An 11,385-nucleotide genomic window follows, 5' to 3' on the forward strand; every position below is an offset into this window, starting at 1 on the left:
GCTGGGCTGTTTAGGCAGTCTGGCTTGCCGAGGAAATGACAATCTAGACAGGAAACTGGGCATCCTGGAAACACCCGAGTCAGAAGACAGAGACAGAGAGAGACGCAGGTCTATTCCCAAGAAAGGGCCAAATCCAGACCACCAAAGGCTTTTGACCTCACCACGAAACTCTGGTGGGAGGGCATGGGCAGTCACTGCGGAGGGGGCTAGCGAGGGTAGAGGAGTGACTGGCTGCATGCTGGCGGGCTTGGGGGAGCTGGCGCTCGGGGCTGACAGGTCCCCACTCTCCCTAAACAGAGCCCCACCCCCACAGGGCTGACAGTGGGAGCCCTGGCAAGCACCTGGAGCTGACTCATAACTCAGGTGGACAGGTCCCCCCCCACCTTCCCTAAATGGAGCTCTGCCAGCCACGCTGGGGCACCCCGGGGTGCTCTGCGGTCTGGTGAAAAGCCTTTGGCAGTTTGAATTTGGACCATGGGTCACCTATTGACTACCCCTGATCTAGTCTGACCTCCTGCACATTGCAGGCCATAGAACCTCACCCAGGTTCTCCTGTAACACACCCCCAACCTCTGGCTGAGTTACTGAATTCTTCAAATCATGATTTAAAGACTTCAAGTTACCATTTATTTACACTAGCCTAAACCGGCAAGTGACCCGTGTCCCACACTGACGAGGAAGGCGAAACTGAGCCATGACAGGTAGTTCTACAAACAAGCACGTGTGGTTTCTGTACTTTCATAAGCTTAATCAATTATGCCAGACAATTCTCAGTATGTCAACAGCAATAGAGTCTCACAAATGAGATTCAGTATGAGTCCAAAGACAGGAGGCAACAACAGGCATATAAAACCAATTATAAGAAAAATCCTTTCAAAGACAGACATAATATTTATGTCTGCATAAATTAAAGAATGAGTTTCCAAGTGCTTTCCTTTGTTCAAGAAATGAATATGATGCAGTGACACCAGACTGAAAGAAAGAGGATGTTATGCTATTTTTCAAAATCTTTGCTACATGCAGTATCAACAATAAATCATTAAAGGCCCACTTGTGTAAGGTGCTGAAAACTTCCTGGAAAGAGCTGAGGACCCTTCACTCCCAATGACTTCAATATGAGTTGAAGATTCTCAACACCTTCAAGGATTAGATCCTAGATAGGGTTAAAATAGGATACAGAATGTCTGATCCTTATGTTTTCAAAAACTGAGCTAATTAACTCAATATTAAACATGGTGTATATGATGGCCCACATTTTAAGACTTCAGACACTGCTGAAGTAGTGTAACAAGACTTCCTAGGAAGGGGCTAGAAATTCTTAGAATTACTCCAATTATGTTAATTCTGGAAAAGCTACATTTTGAACAAAAATATGTAATCTCCATTTCCCTACATGAGGCTATCAGCATTAGGTAATAAGTGCCTCTCTCTGCAGGATCTTCAAATGAAAGATCTGAAAAAAAAGTCCACTCGACTAACTGTGAAAGCTCAGGGAAGGGATATTGAGGTTGCCTGACCACAAAGTCTTCAATACACTGCCATACATTGTAGTAGGTTATCACCAGTGACAATACTTTGCACTTGTATCACTTTTTAGAAGACCACAAACATTAAGTCTCTTAACAGCCTAAGAGGCTTGTTTTTGCTAATGAGATGAATGAGGCACAGAGGGCTAGGTCAGTGACAAAACCCCCGGATTCCCAACTCCCTGTGCAGATTGCTAGACTACATACCACTGCAGGCTCAACTGTCTTTTCTAGCAGATAAGTCTTCTACCATATGGCCCATAAACACAAGCGGTCCCAATGTTTTCAGTGAAATGATCATTACAACAATCATAGCAGTGCAGGACTGGAAGGAACCTCAATAGGTCATCTAGTCCAGTCCCCTGCACTCAAAGCAGTAAGTAATAACTAGACCATTTCTGACAGGTGTTTGTCTACGCTGTTCTTAAAAACCTCCCTAGGCAATTTGTTCCAGTGCTTAACTACCCTGACAGAAAGTTTTTCCTTATGTCCAACCTAAACCTCCTTGCTGCAGTTTATCACCACTGCTTCTTGTCCTGTCCTCAGAGGTGAAGGAAAACAATTTCTCACCCTTCTCATTGTAAGAACCTTTTATATATTTGAAAACTTTTGTGTCCCCCCAATATTATATTGTCCTCCAGAATCTCAGATTTTATTTCAAAAACATAAGGAGAGGTCTACACTGAAAAGTTACATCAGCATAGCTGTCTCTCAGGGGAGTGAAAATTCCACACCCTAAAGTGACATAAGAAATTGTGGCAGCCCTCTTCCAAGCTCTGCCCCTGTGAGAAGCCACTGTAGAATGAGACAATACTAAAATATGAGTATGCTGCTCTCTGAGCTCCCCTGGACTCCTTAAGATAAGTTCCCCTTTGGCAGAGCTTCAATACACCAGTGTAGACCTGGCCCAATATATGCCATCACTCACAGTAAACTGAGTAGACCCTGTGACACACACACACACTTTTCTCACACAAGGGATGAAATGGTTAACAGCCTGTTAACTTACTCCTGGGTATCTGAGTTAACCCTTCACTGAGTTAATGGTGCAGTTCACACCCCACAGAGCTACTGTTTCAACCTCTCTGCAGATTTCTCTACATGGCTCATATTGCTGAGGTTATCTTTGCAGCCGCTATTACAAACTGTGAAGTGATGCAGCTCTGTCGCTGTAGCATTTTAAGTGTAGGCCACTTATTACAGACCCCTCTGGAACTTTTCAATGATGAGAGAAGTTCTCACATGGCTGTAGTAAATCCACCTCCCCAAGAGGCAGGCTAGGTTACCAGAAGAATTGTTTCATTGACCTAGCGCTGTCCACACTGGTGGTTAGGTTCACTTAACTATATTGTTCAGGTGTGTGGATTTTTGACTCACCTGAGAGACGTAGCTAAACTGCTGTAATGTTTCAGTGTAGACCAGCACTTACTTTTAAAAAATACAACCTGAGATTGAGGACAAAATAAGAGAGTACAACCAGAATAGAGCAGGATCCATTCTGACACCACTGAATGAACACAGTTACACCTAAGGGGGATAAAAATCAATGATTTTTTGAATAAAAAAAATTGGATTGTATTGATTTAAAAAAAAAAATCAATAAAATACTAAATTTCTCTCTCGTTTAAAAAATAAGTTACAATTAAATCTCATCACAAACATGCTAAACCTACACTTACAGTCTCATAAAAATGAATTAATGGCTCTAGTCTGTCCAGCCTAACTACCAGCTCTTGCTTCTTTGTGCATATGTGGTGGTGGAGCTGGGCCAAACAAGGCAGAGGAGTTACTTAAGACACTGTCTTAAAGACAGAGAGACAAAAGACGGAGGCACAGAGTAGAAAGGAACAGTGGAGTGGACTGGAAAGAAAAGGGAAGACATTATTCAGTACACACACAGCTTCCTATATTCCCCCACACTTTTGCCACAGAAAAACTGTCACGGCTTTCGGGTGTGAGAGACACCCCATCTGGGAATATTTTGAAGAAATTCCTTCCCTGGGTAAAAAAAGAAAGCATGTCAAGTGCAAGCAGGAGAGGCAGGACCTAGTTGCAAGAATGAAACTTTATAATGAAAATTGTTTATTGGGAGAAAATGATGTGGATATGTCTGAAGAAAAATGTGGATCAACTGGTTAGTAACATAAATCACTGCAATGCATCATTCTTCAAGACTCTCTCTATGCCTTTTAGTACAAGTGTGATTTAACAAGTAAATTCCCAAGCTGTTTGCTATGTTGGGCGTTGCTAGAAATAAAAGTTTATCTTAGCTAATCCTTATGGCTTGTTTAATTAGTTAACTAGGTTTAGAATCTATCACCCAAGTATACGGTACAGAAAGCTGCAGTAAGAGAAATCTAGAGTTGCCACTGGGTGTCATTTTCTTATTTTATATTACATAATACATACCCCTTATTTTGGGGCATCATGACCACAGACCCTAATGGTGATGCCATAAGTCTATTCCCTATTTTATTTCAGCATAATTCAGCTTTCCCAAGGGAACCCCATCCTGTACTTGTTTTCTCAAAAAACAGAAGTGCCAGTGAGTTCTACGGGGCTTACTCCAAAATTAAGTGAACTCTAAGTGCAGTCAATCTTAGTTTCGTTGGTAAATTAGAATCGGATTTGCATCCATGCTGAAAAATATGTAAATGATTAACTGAATAATAGAGTGAGAAGAACAACTATTCCAAATCATTTTTGAATTTTGTTTCAGGATTCCATTTATGCATAAGAGACTTTGACTGTGACTGTCTATCTGCAACAACTTCAGAGTCATCTGTTGGTACTTTTAGCAACAGTGATGCAACTAAATGTATTTCAGACAACAACGTATCAGTAGCAAGCAAAAGATTTCAGTCATCCAGGAAAATCACCACCATGGATGGGTTTGTAGTAAGGACCAGCAAATACCAATAAGACACCAGAGATGAAAAGATTGCTCGGTTCTTTTATGCCACACATTCTCCTTTTCGCATTGTTAACAATAAACGCTTCATTGACATGGTTGAGTCCTTACGACCACGCTACACTCCACCTGCTAGAGTGGAAGGTGGAAGGTTGCTAGATACAGTGTATGAGAAGGAACTTGAACAGTGTGCAAGAAATACAGAGGGGAAATTTGCCAGTTTAAGCCTTGATGGGTGAAGCAATGTACACAATGATCCAGTAATATGTGCCTGTGTGACAACAGAAGATGGGGTTGCATATCTTTCAGAAACAATAGATACATCGGGAAATGCACACACAACAGAATATTTAAAAGAAGTGGCAGTGAAAGCTGTAATAAACTGTGAACAAAAATTCAACTGTCACGTGTGCAGTTTTGTCACAGACAAGGCTCCAAACGTGGCAAAGATGAGAAGATACTTAGAAGAAGAAACAGAAGGATGCTCCTTAATAACACAGGGCTGCAGTGCCCATTTAAGGCATCTTTTAGCCAAAGACTTAAGTACATCTTCTCCAGGAATAAAAGAAAATGTTGTTGAAGTCACAAAATACTTCTGTAACAACCATTTTGCTTCAGCTTCACTGAAGAGAGCAGGAGGATCCAAACTAATTCTCCCTCAAGACGTTCGATAGAATTCTGTGGTTGATTGTTTTGAACAATTTATTAAGAACTGGCCTATTCTCATAAAACTTTGTGAAGAAAACCGTGATAAAATAGATGCAAGTATCTCATCCAAAGTATCTAACATTGGATTAAAGAGGAATGTAGAGGATGTATGCTCAGTATACTAATGTTTGTTTAAGGCTATGGATATAAGCTTCAGAGAAATTGTTGCTGCATTGCTGATGCTGTCGAAATTTGGAAGGCACTTCAAGAGACACTGAAGAAAGAAATACCTCACCAGAAAGTTAAATTGCAGGCAATAAAGAAGTGAATGGATCAAGCAAAGCACTAACTCCACACATTTTCTTGCGAACATTCTTGACCCCAGATATAAAGGTAGATGCCTAACTTCGGAAGAAGACGATGCAGCCATGGCATAGGCATCTCAAAATGACTCTTCAGTTATGCCAGTCATTATATATTTCAGGGCTGGAGTAGAACCTTTTAAACAGTACATGTTTACTGATGATGTTTTGAACGAAGTCACTTCCCTGAATTTGTGGAAATCATTAGCCAGACACTTTGAAACAGAGTTCCTTCAGTTGCTAAGCCAACTTTTCACAGCAATAACTTCCTCTGCAGGCACAGAGAGAATATTTTCATCATTTGGTATTATTCACTCAAAGCTAAGAAAACAACTGGCAGTTAAAAAAAGCAGGAAAACCTGCATTTCTGTGTCAGTCTATGACTAAAAATGACAGTGGGGAAGATGAGAGCTATTTGTAGAAGATTTACAGACAGCGTAAGTTTAGTGTTGTGATGACTTGTCTGTTAGAGTTAATAAAACTTGAAAAATTAAAAAACAAAACAAAAGTTTAAGGATATCCATCAGCTGGCAACTCAGGAGACTGCTGCAATTGCAAATGTGAATCATTTATGTAACATTTAAGCTTTAGTTTATTAAAATGTAAGTGCTATTGTGTTTGTGTGTGTGGTTTAGTTCTTACCATTCCTAATGTACTGCTGCTGAATATGTATCTTGACACAGGTAATGAGTATTATGTACTATTTCCTACATTAATAAAAATCAAGTTATCTAAAAAATTACACAAAGTATACCCTCCTAGATGTTGTAAAATGCTGTATTGAGTTGTAAATTAACATGTTTTAGTGATCAGATTTACACTATTGTTAAGAAATATGTGAAGTAGTATCAATGGAAAACTTGATTTAAATCAATGATTTTCTCTTGGTGATTTAAATCGCCTAGATTTAAATTATTCCACCACACATATATAAGACTTAGAAACTCTGAAGCACATCTGAACACTACTTCTAAAACAGATCCTTGCCCCTTCTAGGTAGGGAAAGCCAGTGAAGCACAAGAGATCCATAAAATGGAGATAACTCCTTCAGAGGAGGCAACCTATCAGACCCATGGAGAATGCAGCAGTCCACCACTCCTTTTTAATAAGCCAACACTTGGTATCAACACACACTTCCTAAAAAAGCCAAACCTTAGCACTTCTACTACGCAGCCTCTTTGCATCATTCAAGGCAGTCAATTAAAAGATGTTGGTGACCTTCTTACAAGATCTATGCTGAGTGGAGAGTGCAGCATCATCATGGCTGCAATCATTTTCTCTCACACTGGCCCCAGAGTGTAGCTAGTCCTGATCCACAAGCATAGTTCTGCAGGAATCAGTGCTGCCCTGGCCTCTTTTCCCTTCAATATAAGAACAGCATACTGGGTCAGACCAATGGTCCATCTAGCCCAGTATCCTGCCTTCTGACAGTGGCCAATGCCAGGTGCTTCAGAGGAATAAACAGAACAGGTAATCATCAAGTGATCCATCCCCTGTTGCCCATTCCCAGCTTCTGGCAAACAGAGGCTATGGACACTTCAGAGCATGGTTTTCCATATATGAGAACTCATAAATATGTTACAAGATGACATAGGCTCCATCACCAACATATCAACACCACACAGCCTTGCACTGCCTCTTGCAAACATGATCGACTCAACGCCACTGTGAGAAATCAACACGTGGATAAAGGAAGGCTGAGCCCAGACTAGAGCTGAAGAGCAGAGTCCACTGCGGAGAACAAATACAGTAAGATTCATCTTGAGGTGCCAGAATCCCAGAAAAGTTTGTGAGAGCACTCAGTTGAATTCTGTCTATGCTGGAGTTCTCAGAGAGCTAAGAAGACTAAGTCCTACTGCAAGTGTCTTACAATAAAAAAGAAACAGAGAAAATACAACACCACATGACAGCAATCAAAAGGTCTAATCTAAATGTGAAGCTTGGAGAAACCTATGGCTTTTACTTCCCTATCTCACAGGGGAGTTGGGAGGAGAACATTAAAGACTGTCAAGTGCTTTGAGATCTAATGAAAAAGGACTTGTAAGAGCTAAGCATTATTATATTAAATATTTTATTCGTGGTACTAAATATACTTAAGACATCCCACTATTGACTTTGTAGATGCTTAGAAGAGGAGAGGTGTGAAAGCTTATCCAGCATGGCAAAGGCAGGCACCTTAAGACACAGATCAAGTTCCTTACTCACTGCCAGCATTAAAGACAAAAGACCAGAACCTGAAATAGACGGGGGAACAACTAAGCTAGAAGGCAACATGTTAAACCCCTTAACAGGCAAATGGGAATCCTAAATTTCTCTGGACAAATATATACTAGTAACTGAAGAGGGATCAGCTGCTAGAGTCACCATGGAGCTGGTGTGCAGAGAACCTGAACTTACATGATGGCAAGGACTGAAAGGGGAGGGAGAGAACTCTGGGATACCGGAGAATTTTGAGACTTCTCAATATCCTCACAGGCGGACAGACTGACAGCCTAGCAGCCCCAGAGGATGCTGGCACAACCAGCTCCTGTCCCTTACTCCAGAGAACTTGCCTCAGCCCAGGGGAGTTCAGGGCAGGAAGTATCTAGCTTGGACACGAACTGACTTGACACTGCCCTCCACCAGCACAGCACCTCAGGCAGTGCAGGGAATGGGAGCAGCTTCTGCAGCACCAGTTTGGAGCTCCCCCCGCCCCGCCATCCAATCACCCCTGCCCTGCCCCCCCCCATCCAATCAGCCCTCCCTGCCCCCCAGGCTCCCCTCCCCCCCATGTCCAATCACCCCTCCTCTCCCCGCCATCCAATCACCCCTGTCCCCCAGGCTCCCCCCCGCCATCCAATCACCCCTGCCCTGCCCCCCAGGCTCCCTTCCCCGATCCAATCGCCCCTGCCCTGCCCTGCCCCCCAGGCTCCGCTCCCTCCACGTCCAATCACCCCTCCTCTCCCCGCCGTCCAATCACTCCTGCCCCCCAGGCTCCCTTCCCCGATCCAATCGCCCCTGCCCTGGCCCCCAGGCTCCCCTCAGCTTGTCCACTCCCCGATCCCAGTCTCCTCAGCCCCCTCCCCCCATTATAGCCGTCACCACCACCACCACTTCCCCGCCCCTGGGGTCCGCCGAGTCCCCTCCATCACAGTCGCCCACCATACGACGCCCGCCGTGCGCAACTACCTGCCGGTCCCGGTGCCCCGGGCTGGGTCTCAACCAGTCCGGAGCCGCCCCATTCCCCGGCTCCTGCGGCCGCCGGGCGCCGCCTACTGCTGCCTCCTCCCTTCCCCCCTGCCTCCCTGACCGCCGCTGTCACGGCGCACGCTGCGCACGCAGGTAGCCCCGCCCACCACCATCCCCAGCCAATCAGAGCACGGGGCTACGCAGAGAGCTACACATCTCACCCAATTGTCTGTCAGAACCGGCTCTTGACGTCATGGCGCAACCCTATTGGACACAGCCACTAGCGGCCAGAGGAGAGCGTAGTCTGGCTGTAGGCGCGCAGGATGCGCCGGGGGGCGGGCACAGACCAGGCTCGGCCCCGCTCAGGGCTGGTGGGGCGGGGTCCTGGAGCCCCGCCCCCACCTAGATCGGGGCTGCCTGAGGGAGCCGTTGCTGGCCCGAGGGACGGGTGCGGGCCGGGCCGCCCCCAGTCCGCTGCCGCCCGCAGGTGGGTGGGACGGGGCCCTTCTCTCAGCCTCACGGCGCCTGGGGGACCGCAGGCCCGGCTTGAGCCCCAGGAAACGCGGTCCGGCTGCGGCTGAGCTGTCACCTCCAGCGCGGCCTCTGCCGGTGGCGAGGGCTTGCGGCCGCCCCGGGGAGCTGCTGGGCTCCCTAGCCGCCGGCCCACTTCCGCTCCGTCCGGGGCGCCGCATGGGGCCCGAGCTCCCCCTCCGCCCCGCTGGGTAGGGGCGCCAGGCCTGCCCCGCCCCCGGGCTCCCACAGCCACTCGCGTCTGCCCCCCGCCAGGCCTCGCCTCAGACAGGGCAGCCTTGGGCCGCGGGCCGAGCACAGAGCTGGGCCCAGGGCAGCTGCGGGGCTGTGTCAGGGTCACTCCTGGGCTGCGACACAAGCAGGCGACACTGAGCGGGCCCGAGGTTTGGCAAGCTGGGTTGTGGCGGTGGGCCACGTGCAGCTGAGTGCGCACCGGACCAGAGCCTGCGAGCAGCAGCTCCTGCGGGGCTACCCCTGTGGAGAGCGGCACCCTGCGCTCCCACGCAAGGGCGTAGACGAGGGGTAGGCCTGCCGCATCCAGCTGAAGACTGGGGGGCAGACTAGAGGCAAAGGAGGGCGGTGGAGGAGCACCCCTACAGCCGAACATCTCAACGAACCCAAGTTACCTCACCTCTTCGAGTACGATGTGGCGCTGGTTGTTCCACCATAGGACACTTCCACCCAGCAACTCAACCTGGAGGTAGGGGCAGCAGAGGTAATCCAAGCCGGTTCAGAGGTAACGTCAGCCCTGGAGGCAGGTAAGATGACATACTGTGTGGCTAACGTGAACAGGACAAAGCTGCAGTGCTACAGAGTTCTGCTCTGGGAACATTCTTCAGAAGGATTATAGAGACGGATTCAACCCTATCGAAGGGGCTGTCACTCTGTGAGTGGGACATATATATCCTAGTAGTTTCATAGCAGGTCAAGACACAACCTGAAACTCACTTGGACAGTTTTGACAAAATTGTATCCTTTGCCAAAAGAAGGGAAAACCAAAGAGTCTGGGAGAAGCCCTAAAAGGTTTAGTCCTGTCAAGGTAGAAGGTGAGGGCCCTCCTGATGTCTGTGGTATAGAGACTACCTTCCTCCCTCAAGGAATGGGGCTTTGGTTAGAATACCAGATGTCAAATCTCCTGACTTACATGAAATTGCACTGAGACCTTAGGGAGGAAGTGAGGCGGGAGCATAACGTGACTGTTACTGTAGAAAGTAGTGTATTGCAAGTCTGCTATGAGGGCCCAGAGTTCCCCCATTATTCTGGCCAATGTGATGGCTATCAGAAATGAAGTCTTGAGTGAGAGGTGGAACGGAAAGATTGTTCCTCAAGGCACTGAACCAAATTAAGGTCCCAAGGGAAAGCAGGGTTCCAGCTACAAGGAAACAAGTTTTGTAAGCCTTAAGAAATCTAGCCGTAGGTGGGTGGACAAATACTAAAACCTCTTCAGTAGGTGAATGGAAGGCTGTGATAGCATCCAGGTGTACTCTGACTGAGCTCATAGACTTAGACACATGGTCTATCAAACAGCTAATCTAAGATCCTTGAGAGAGGAGCTTCTGAGGCTTGCAAAGAGTGGTGAAAGCATCAGAAGTGGAAGCATTTCCACTTCTTGCAAAACTTTCCCCCAATAGTAAATTTCCTGCTGGATAAGAAAACTGACTGAATGTTAGCAGAATAGTTAAATCTAAGTCCAAGAACCACTGAGGAGCCAAACCTACAGGTTCCGAGTCAATGGGTGGGATGATTCAGGGTGTCTAAGTTCTGTGACAGGAGATTCTCCCTGAGGGGAAGATAGAGGGGTTGCCCCATAGAGGTTTAGGAGGTCCAAACTACTACACTTTGTGAGCCATGAAGGTGTTATGAGGCCTTGCCCCTTGTCTCAGTTTGAGTAAGGTTTTGAAGATTAGAGGTACAGGTGGGTATGTGCCGGAGGGCAGGATACAGCAGAGCATCTCCCCAGGAATTGTGGCCACATCCTCTGTTGAAGCAGAAGGGGTGACATTTCTCATTGGTTGAGGTTGCAAAGAGGTCTGCCTGTGAATGCCCCAGTTTTCGTAGATGCTCTGGAAGAAAAAGTCCTTGAGCTCGCACTCATGGTCCTGATGGAAATGCCTGCTCATGGAGTCCGTAATTGTGTTCTGAAGATAAGTCACAGAGTTCTATGTGATAGGAGATGCACCAGTTCCATAGTCTTAATGACTCTTGCATAAGGACTGAGAATTCTTGCTCCCTTTTGATG

General features: G+C 46.5%; 1 protein-coding gene across 2 annotated transcripts in view; it reads right to left on the bottom strand.

The window, feature by feature from the left end:
* MARCHF2 (membrane associated ring-CH-type finger 2) overlaps nt 1-8,728 on the bottom strand; it is a 62,021-nt gene extending 53,293 nt beyond the window's left edge. For both annotated transcript variants that reach the window (XM_067557067.1, XM_067557056.1), the window contains exon 1: nt 8,616-8,728. The gene's annotated coding sequence lies outside the window, so the exon portion shown is untranslated. The remainder of the gene's footprint in view (nt 1-8,615) is intronic.
* Nucleotides 8,729-11,385: the final 2,657 nt, after the last annotated feature.

The sequence above is a fragment of the Emydura macquarii genome, unplaced genomic scaffold (assembly GCF_026122565.2).
Source record: "Emydura macquarii macquarii isolate MOO-44397 ecotype Brisbane River unplaced genomic scaffold, CSIRO-AGI_Emac_v2 contig_306, whole genome shotgun sequence".
Lineage (NCBI taxonomy): Eukaryota > Metazoa > Chordata > Testudines > Chelidae > Emydura > Emydura macquarii.